An 8029-nucleotide genomic window follows, 5' to 3' on the forward strand; every position below is an offset into this window, starting at 1 on the left:
AGAGAACATCCTACTAAGAAGGAATGGGTTAGCCAGGAAATTCAAGAATAAATAAAAAAAAATACATGGAAACAAATGAAAATGAAAACATGACAGTCCAAACCTTTTGGGATGCAGCAATGGCAGTCCTAAGAGGAAAATACATTGCAATTCAGGCCTATCTCAAGAAGCAAGAAATATCCCAAATACACAACCTAACCGTACACTAAAAGAGATAGTAAAGAAGCAGCAAATAAAGCCAAAATCCAGCAAAAGAAGGGAAATAATAAAGATTAGAGCAGAAATATATGATATGGGGGGGGGGAAAAGTAGTATAGATCAATGATATCAAAAGTTTGTTTTTTGAAAGAATAAACAAAATTGATAAACCCCTAGCCAGATTTCTCAAAAAGAAGAAAGGGCCCAAATAGATAAAATCACCAGTGAAAGAGGAGGATTCACAACAACACAGAAATACAAAAAATCACAAGAGAATACTATGAAAAATTATAGGTCAACAAACTGGACAATCTGGAAGAAATGGACAAATTTCTAGACACCCACACACTACCAAAACTCAAATGGGAAGAAATAGGACATTTAAACAGGCCTATAACCAGTAAAGAAATTAAATCAGTTATCAAAAATCTCCCAAAAAATGAGAGTCCTAGGCCAGATGGTTTCCCAGGGGAATTCTATCAGACATTTAAAGAGGGGTTATTAATGAGAAAAAATGAAATGTGGCCTTTTGTAGCAACGTGGATGGAACTGGAGAGTGTGATGCTAAGTGAAATAAGCCATACAGAGAAAGACAGATACCATATGGTTTCACTCTTATGTGGATCCTGAGAAACTTAACAGGAACCCATGGGGGAGGGGAAGGGAAAAAAAAAAAAAGAGGTTAGAATGGGAGAGAGCCAAAGCATAAGAGACTGTTAAAAACTGAGAACAAACTGAGGGTTGATGGGGGGTGGGAGGGAGGAGAGGGTGGGTGATGGGTATTGAGGAGGGCACCTTTTGGGATGAGCACTGGGTGTTGTATGGAAACCAATTTGTCAATAAGTTTCATTAAAAAAAATAAATAAAATAAAAATAAAAAAAAATAATAAAGAGGGGTTATTTTTCTCAAACTTTTCAAAAAAAAATAGAAATGGAAGGAAAGCTTCCAAATTCATTCTATGATGCCAGCATTATCTTGATTCCAAAACCAAAGACCCCACTAAATGAAGAATTACAGGCCAATGTCCCTGATGAAACTGAATGCAAAAATTCTCAACAAGATACTAGCAATTTGAATCCAACAGTATATTAAAGAAATTATTCACCATGATCAGAGGGAGAAATCAACATGGCTGAGAATTAGTGATACCAGAATTTCCCTTATCCCTCAAACACAGCAGTATTGAGGTCAGAACACTTGGAATTCCAGGAATCCCGACTACAGTCTGATATAAACCTCTCCAGGGGAGTATGGAGACAGCTTGGCGGTTCAGAGGTGCATGTTTGTGAATTGGGAGAGATAAAACAGGTGGCAGTGTAGGCACAGAAGAGGGGGGGATCCCTTTTGGTGGATAAACAAAAGGAAGAGAAAGAGAGGCTGTGGAAGTGTGGTGTTACATCTGGATAAGGAAAATAAGGAAAAAACTCTCCATATCATGGTCGGGGAATGAAAAATTTGAAGAGAGCCAGGCTCTACTTTGCAAACAGCCTTAGGAGTAAAGGTTGGAGTTTTCGGGGTTGCAGGACTTTCTCTGGACCAGAGCTGCCAGTGTGCATGCCTGGAGGGAAGGAAAGCTAACCCCAGGCTAAGTAACGATCTCAGGAGCGCACTGGGAGAAAACAGTCCCCTCACTCGAGTACTGTGAGAAGAGGGTATATTGCACCCCCAGGACAAAAGACCCTGCAGGCACAAGCCAGAGGCCCTTTGTCAGTAGGACAGAGTGACACTATTCCAAAACCCATCCACATGGAGCGGATCCTTTAAGACATCGGGTTTTGAGTCCCAGTTGAGCGCCTGGGAGGCACAGGGGAAGGAGCAAAGCAAGTTGCCCCCCACCTCCTCCACTACTCTAAGAGGGCTGCCTGAACAGTATGGTTTGAGACACCCAGTCTGGGGAGGAGAGATTGGGGTGTTGCCATTTTCCTCCCCATTACCAACACGGTGGGGCTTCAGGGAGCAGGACAGTGGCACCCAGTGGAGGCAGGACCACTTAATACCAAACCTCGCCCCTAAGAGCCTGGTAACTACTTATCTACCGAAGTGAGATTGACACTCACTGAACTACTTGGCCCCTCCTCCAGACCAGCACGGTCACTGGTTCCAAGGCACCAATGGAAAACTGTCCTGTGGTTTTGTATGTTAGTCTGATGTTTTTGTTGTTTTTCTTTTATTTCCTTCTCTTCTTTTTTCCCTGCCTTATCTTTCTACTCTCCTATTTTTTTTCTCTCCCTGGAGAGCCTTATAGTTTCTGATTTGATTTTTGGTTGATTCTTATTATATATTTTTTCTCTTTTTTCCCCCTCTTTTCTGGTTGTTTGATCAGGCATTTATTGCTATGTTCTTTTTATACCTTTTCTGTACTCCTTCTTTATTTTCCTCCCTCTTTTTTTCAATATGTATTTATTTTTGAGAGACAGAGCATGAGCAGGGGAGGGGCAGAGAGAGTGGGAGACACAGAATCCAAAGTAGGCTCCAAGCTCTGAGCTGTCAGCATGAATGGTGAGATCATGACCTGAGCCAAACTCAGATGCTTAACCAACTGAACCACCCAGGCACCCCAACTGGGCTTGAAAAAAAGCATAGAAGACAGCAAGAATCTATTGCTGCACAGATCAAGGAAATAAGAAATAGTCACGATGAATTAAGAAATGTTGTAAATAGGTTAAAATAAACTAGATGCAGCGACAGCAAGGATGGAAGAAGCAGAGAAAAGAATAGGTGAAATAGAAGATAAAATTATGGAAAATGATGAAGCTGAGAAAAGGAGAAAAAGGAAATTACTAGACCACGAGGGAGAATTAGAGACCTAAGTGATTCAATAAAATTAATTATATTTGTATCATAGGAGTTTCAGAAGAGGAAGAGAAAGAGAAAGAGGCAGAAGGTTTATTTGAACAAATTATAGCTGAGAACTTTCCCAACCTGGGGAAAGAAACATGCATCCAAGTCCAGGAAGCACAGAGAACTCCCTTCAGAATCAACAAAAACAGGTCAACACCATGCCATATCATAGTGAAACTGGCAAAATACAAAGATAAAGAGAGAATTCTGAAAGCAGCTAGGGGCAAATCGGGCCTTAATCTACAAGGGTAGACATATAAGAGAAGTAGCAGACCTGTCCACTGAAAATTGACAGGCCAGAAAAGAGTGGCAGGAAATATTCAATGTGCTGAATAGGAAAAATATGCAGCCAAGAGTCCTCTATCCAGCAAGGTTGTCATTTAGAATAGGAGAGATAAAGGCTTTTCCAGACAAACAAAAACTAAAAGAGTCCATAACCACTAAATCAGCCCTGCAGGAGATCCTAAGGGGGACTCTGCATGTGGAAAGCAGCAAAATCTACAAAGGACCAGAGACAACACCACAAGCACAAAACCTGCAGATAACATAATGACACTAAAGCCACATCTTTCAATAATCACTCTGTATGTAAATGGACTAAATGCCCCATTTAAAAGACATTGGGTATCAGAATGTATAAAAAACCAAGATCCATCTATATGCTGCCTATAAGAGACTCATTTTAGACCTGAGGACACCTGCAGATTGGAAGTGAAGGGATGGAGAACAATCTATTATGCTACTGAATGTCAAAAGAAAGCCAGAGTAGCCATACTTATATCAGACAAACTAATTTTAAAACAATGACTGTAATAAGAGATGAAGAAGGGCATTATATTATAATTAGAGGGTGTATCCATCAAGAACAGCTAACAATTGTAAATGTTTATGCCCCCAACGTGAAAATATCAAAATATATGAATCAATTAATGGCAAACATAAATAAATGTGTAGACAACAATACTGTGATTGTAGAGGACTTTAATAGTCCACTTACAACAATGGACAGATAATCTAGGCAGAAAATCAGTAAGGGAACAATGGCTCTGAATTACACACTGGACCAGATGGACTTAACAGATATATTCAGATCTTTTCATCCAAGAGCAACAGAATACACATTCTTCTCAAGTGCACATGGAACATTCTCCAAAATATATCACATACTGACCACAAAATAGCCCTGAACAAATATAAAAGGATTGAGATCATACCAAGCATATCTTCAGATCACAATGCTTTGAAACTTGAAATCAACCACAAGAAAAAATTTAGAAAGCCTCCAAGTTCATGAAGGTTAAGGAACATCCTACTAAAGAATGAATGAGCCAACCAGGAAATTAAAGAAGAACTTAAAAAATATTTGGAAGCAAATGAAAATGAAAACACGACAGTCCAAACCATTTGGGATGCAGCAAAGGCAGTCCTAACAGGAAAATACATTGCAATCTAGGCCTATGAAGCAAGAAAAATCCCAAATACAGAATCTAACCTCACACCTAAAGGAACTAGAAACAGAGCAGCAAAGAAACCCAAAGCCAGAAGAAGATAAATAATAAAGATTAGAGCAGAAATTAACAATATAGAATCCAAAACAACAACAAGAACAAAAACACGGTAGAACAGATCAATAAATCTAAGAGTTGGTTTTTCAAAAGAATAAATAAAATGTATAAACCCTCAGCCAGACTTCTCAAAAAGAAGAGAGAGGGGACCCAAATAGATAAAATCATGAATGCAAGAGGAAAGATCACAACCAACACCACAGAAATACAATTATAAGAAAATACTATGAAAAATTATATGCCAAAAAACTGGGCAATCTGGAAGAAATGGACAAATTCCTAGATACCCACACACTACCAAAATTCAAACAGGAAGAAATAGAAAACTTGAACAGGCCCATAAGCAGCAAAGAAATTGAGTTGGTCACCAAAAGTCTTCCACCATGATCAAGTGGCATTTATTCCTGGGTTGCAGAGCTGGTTCAATATTCACAAATCAATGTGATATACCACATTATTAAAAGAAAGCATAAGAACCATATGATTTTTTCAATAGATGCAGAAAAGGCATTTGACAAAATACATTATCCTTTCTTGATAAAAACCCTTAAGAAAGTAGGGGTAGAAGGAACATGCCTCAACATCATAAAAGCCATATATGAAAGGCCTACAGCTAATATCATCCTCAATGGGTAAAAACTGAGAGCTTTCTCCCTAGGGTCAGGAACATGACAGGCATGTCCACTCTCACCCTGTCATTGAACATAGTACTAGAAGTCCTAGCCTCAGCAATCAGACAACAAAAAGAAATAAAAGGTATACAAACTGGTAAAGAAGTCAAACTTTCACTGTTCACAGATGACATGATACTCTACATAGAAAACTCTACATAGAAAAGAGTCCACCAAAAAAACATTAGAACTAATACGTGAATTCAGCAAAGTCACAGGATATAAAATCAATGTACATAAATAAGTTACGTTTCTATACACCAATAAGGCAGCAATAAAGAAAAATCAAGGAACCAATCCCATTGACAATAGCACCAAAAACTATAAGATATTCAGGAATAAACCTAATCAAGGAAGTAAAAGATCTGTACACTAAAAACCATAGAAAGCTTATGAAAGAAACTGAAGATACAAAGAAATGGAAAAACATCCCATGCTCATGGATTGGAAAAACAAATATTGTTAAAATGTCAATACTACCCAAAGCAATATACACATTCAGTGCAATCCCTATCAAAATTATGCCAGCATTCTTTACAGAGCTAGAACAAACAATCCTAAGCAAAATTAGTCAGTCAGAGAAAGACAAATATCATGTGACTTCACTCATATGAGGAATCTAAGGTACAAAACAGATGAACATAAGGGAAGGGAAGCAAAAATAATATAAAAACAAGGAAGGGAACAAAACATAAAAGACTCTTAAATACAGAGAACAAACTGAGGGTTGCTGGAGAAGTTGTGGGGGGGGATGGGCTAAATGGGTAAGGGGCATTAGGGAGGACACTTGTTGGGATGAGCACTGGGTGTTATATTATGGGATGAATCACTGGAATCGACTCCTGAAATCATTATAGCACTATATGTTAACTAACTTAGATGTAAACTTAAAAATAAATTTTAAAAATATTTTTAAATAAAATTATTTCTGTCACACATGGCCCAATTTCATATGTAGAAAAACTTAAACATTTTTACAACAGATTTGTCACCAGAACACAGGTGTCATGAAAACCACCACTAAACCTAAGCCAAAATGGGAAAGGAAGACTAATATCAACATCATAGTTATTGAATATGTAGATTCAGGCAAGTCTACCACTCCTGGTCATCTGATCTAAACATGTGGTAGAATCAACAAAAGAACTATTGAAAAATTTGATAAGGGGGCATTCAAGATGAGAATGGGCTTCTTTAAGTATGCCTGGGTCTTGAGTAAACTGAAAGCAATGGTGAATGTGGTATCACCATTAATATCTCCCTGTGGAAATTCAAGATCAGCAAGTGTTATGTGACCATCATCGATGCCACAGGGCACAGACTTTATAAAAAAAAATCTCAAGCCAACTGTACTGTCCTAATTGTTGCTGCTGTTGGTGAATTTGAAGCTGGTATCATGAATGGCAGACCCATGAGCATGCCCTTCTGGCTTACACACTGGGTGTGAAACAACCATTTGTTGGTGTTAACAAAATGGATTCCACTGAGCCACCCTACAGCTGGAAGAGATATGAGGAAATGGTTAAGAAAGTCATCACCTACATTAAGAAAATTGGCTACCATCCCAGTAGCATTTGTGCCAATTTTTGGTTGGAATGGTGACAACATGCTCCAGCAAAGTGCTAACATGCCTTCTTTCAAAGGATGGAAACTCACCTATAAAGATGGCAATTCCAGTGGAACCATGCTGCTTGAAGCTCTGGATTGCATTCTGCCACCAACTTGTCCCACTCACAAGCCCTTGTGTCTGTCCCACCAGGACATCTACAAAATTGATTGTATTGGTACTGTCCCTGTGGGCCAAGTGGAGACTAGTGTTCTTAAACCTGTTATGGTGGTCACTTCTGCTCTACTGAATGTTAGAACTGAGGTAAAGTCTGTTGACATGCACCATGAGACTTTGAGTGAGACTCTTCCTGGGGAAAATATAGACTTCAATGTCAAGAACATATCTGTCAAATATGTTCATCATGGCAATGTGGCTGATGATAGCAAAAATGACCCATCAATGGAAGCAGCTAGCTTCCAGGATAATCACCTGAACCATCCAGGCCAAATCAGTGCTGGATATACAACTGTGCTGGATTTTCACACAGCTTACACTACTTGTAAGTTGCTGAGCTGGAGAAGATTGATCATCATTCTGGAAAAAAGCTGGAAGATGGCCCCAGGTTATTGAAATCTGGTGACGCTGCCATTGTTTGTATGGTTCCTGGCAAGCCTATGTGTGTTGAGAGCATCTCTGACTACCCTCTTCTGGGCCATTTTGCTGTTTGTGACATGAGACAGACGATTGCTGTAGGTGTCATCAAAGCAGTGGACAATAAGATAGCTGGAGCTGGCAAGGTCACCAGGTATGTCCAGGAAGCTCAGAAGGCTAAATGAATATTATCCCCAATACCTGCCACCCCAGTCTTAATTAGTGGTGGAAGAATGGTCTCAGAACAGTTTGCATCAATTGTCAATTTCAGTTTAATAGTAAAGGACTGTGGCACAAAAACAGACACACAGACCAATGGAATAGAATAGAAACCCCAGAACTAGACCCACAAACGTATGGCCAACTAATCTTTGACAAAGCAGGAAAGAACATCCAATGGAAAAAAGACAGTCTCTTTAACAAATGGTGCTGGGAGAACTGGACAGCAACATGCAGAAGGTTGAAACTAGACCACTTTCTCACACCATTCATAAAAATAAACTCAAAATGGATAAAGGACCTGAATGTGAGACAGGAAACCATCAAAACCCTA

At 39.0% G+C, this 8029-nt stretch overlaps 1 pseudogene; it reads left to right on the forward strand.

Annotated features, from left to right (window-relative positions):
• Positions 1-6283: 6283 nt before the first annotated feature.
• LOC125166412 (elongation factor 1-alpha 1-like) lies at positions 6284-7661 on the forward strand (annotated as a pseudogene).
• Positions 7662-8029: the final 368 nt, after the last annotated feature.

The sequence above is a fragment of the Prionailurus viverrinus genome, chromosome B2, assembly GCF_022837055.1.
Source record: "Prionailurus viverrinus isolate Anna chromosome B2, UM_Priviv_1.0, whole genome shotgun sequence".
Lineage (NCBI taxonomy): Eukaryota > Metazoa > Chordata > Mammalia > Carnivora > Felidae > Prionailurus > Prionailurus viverrinus.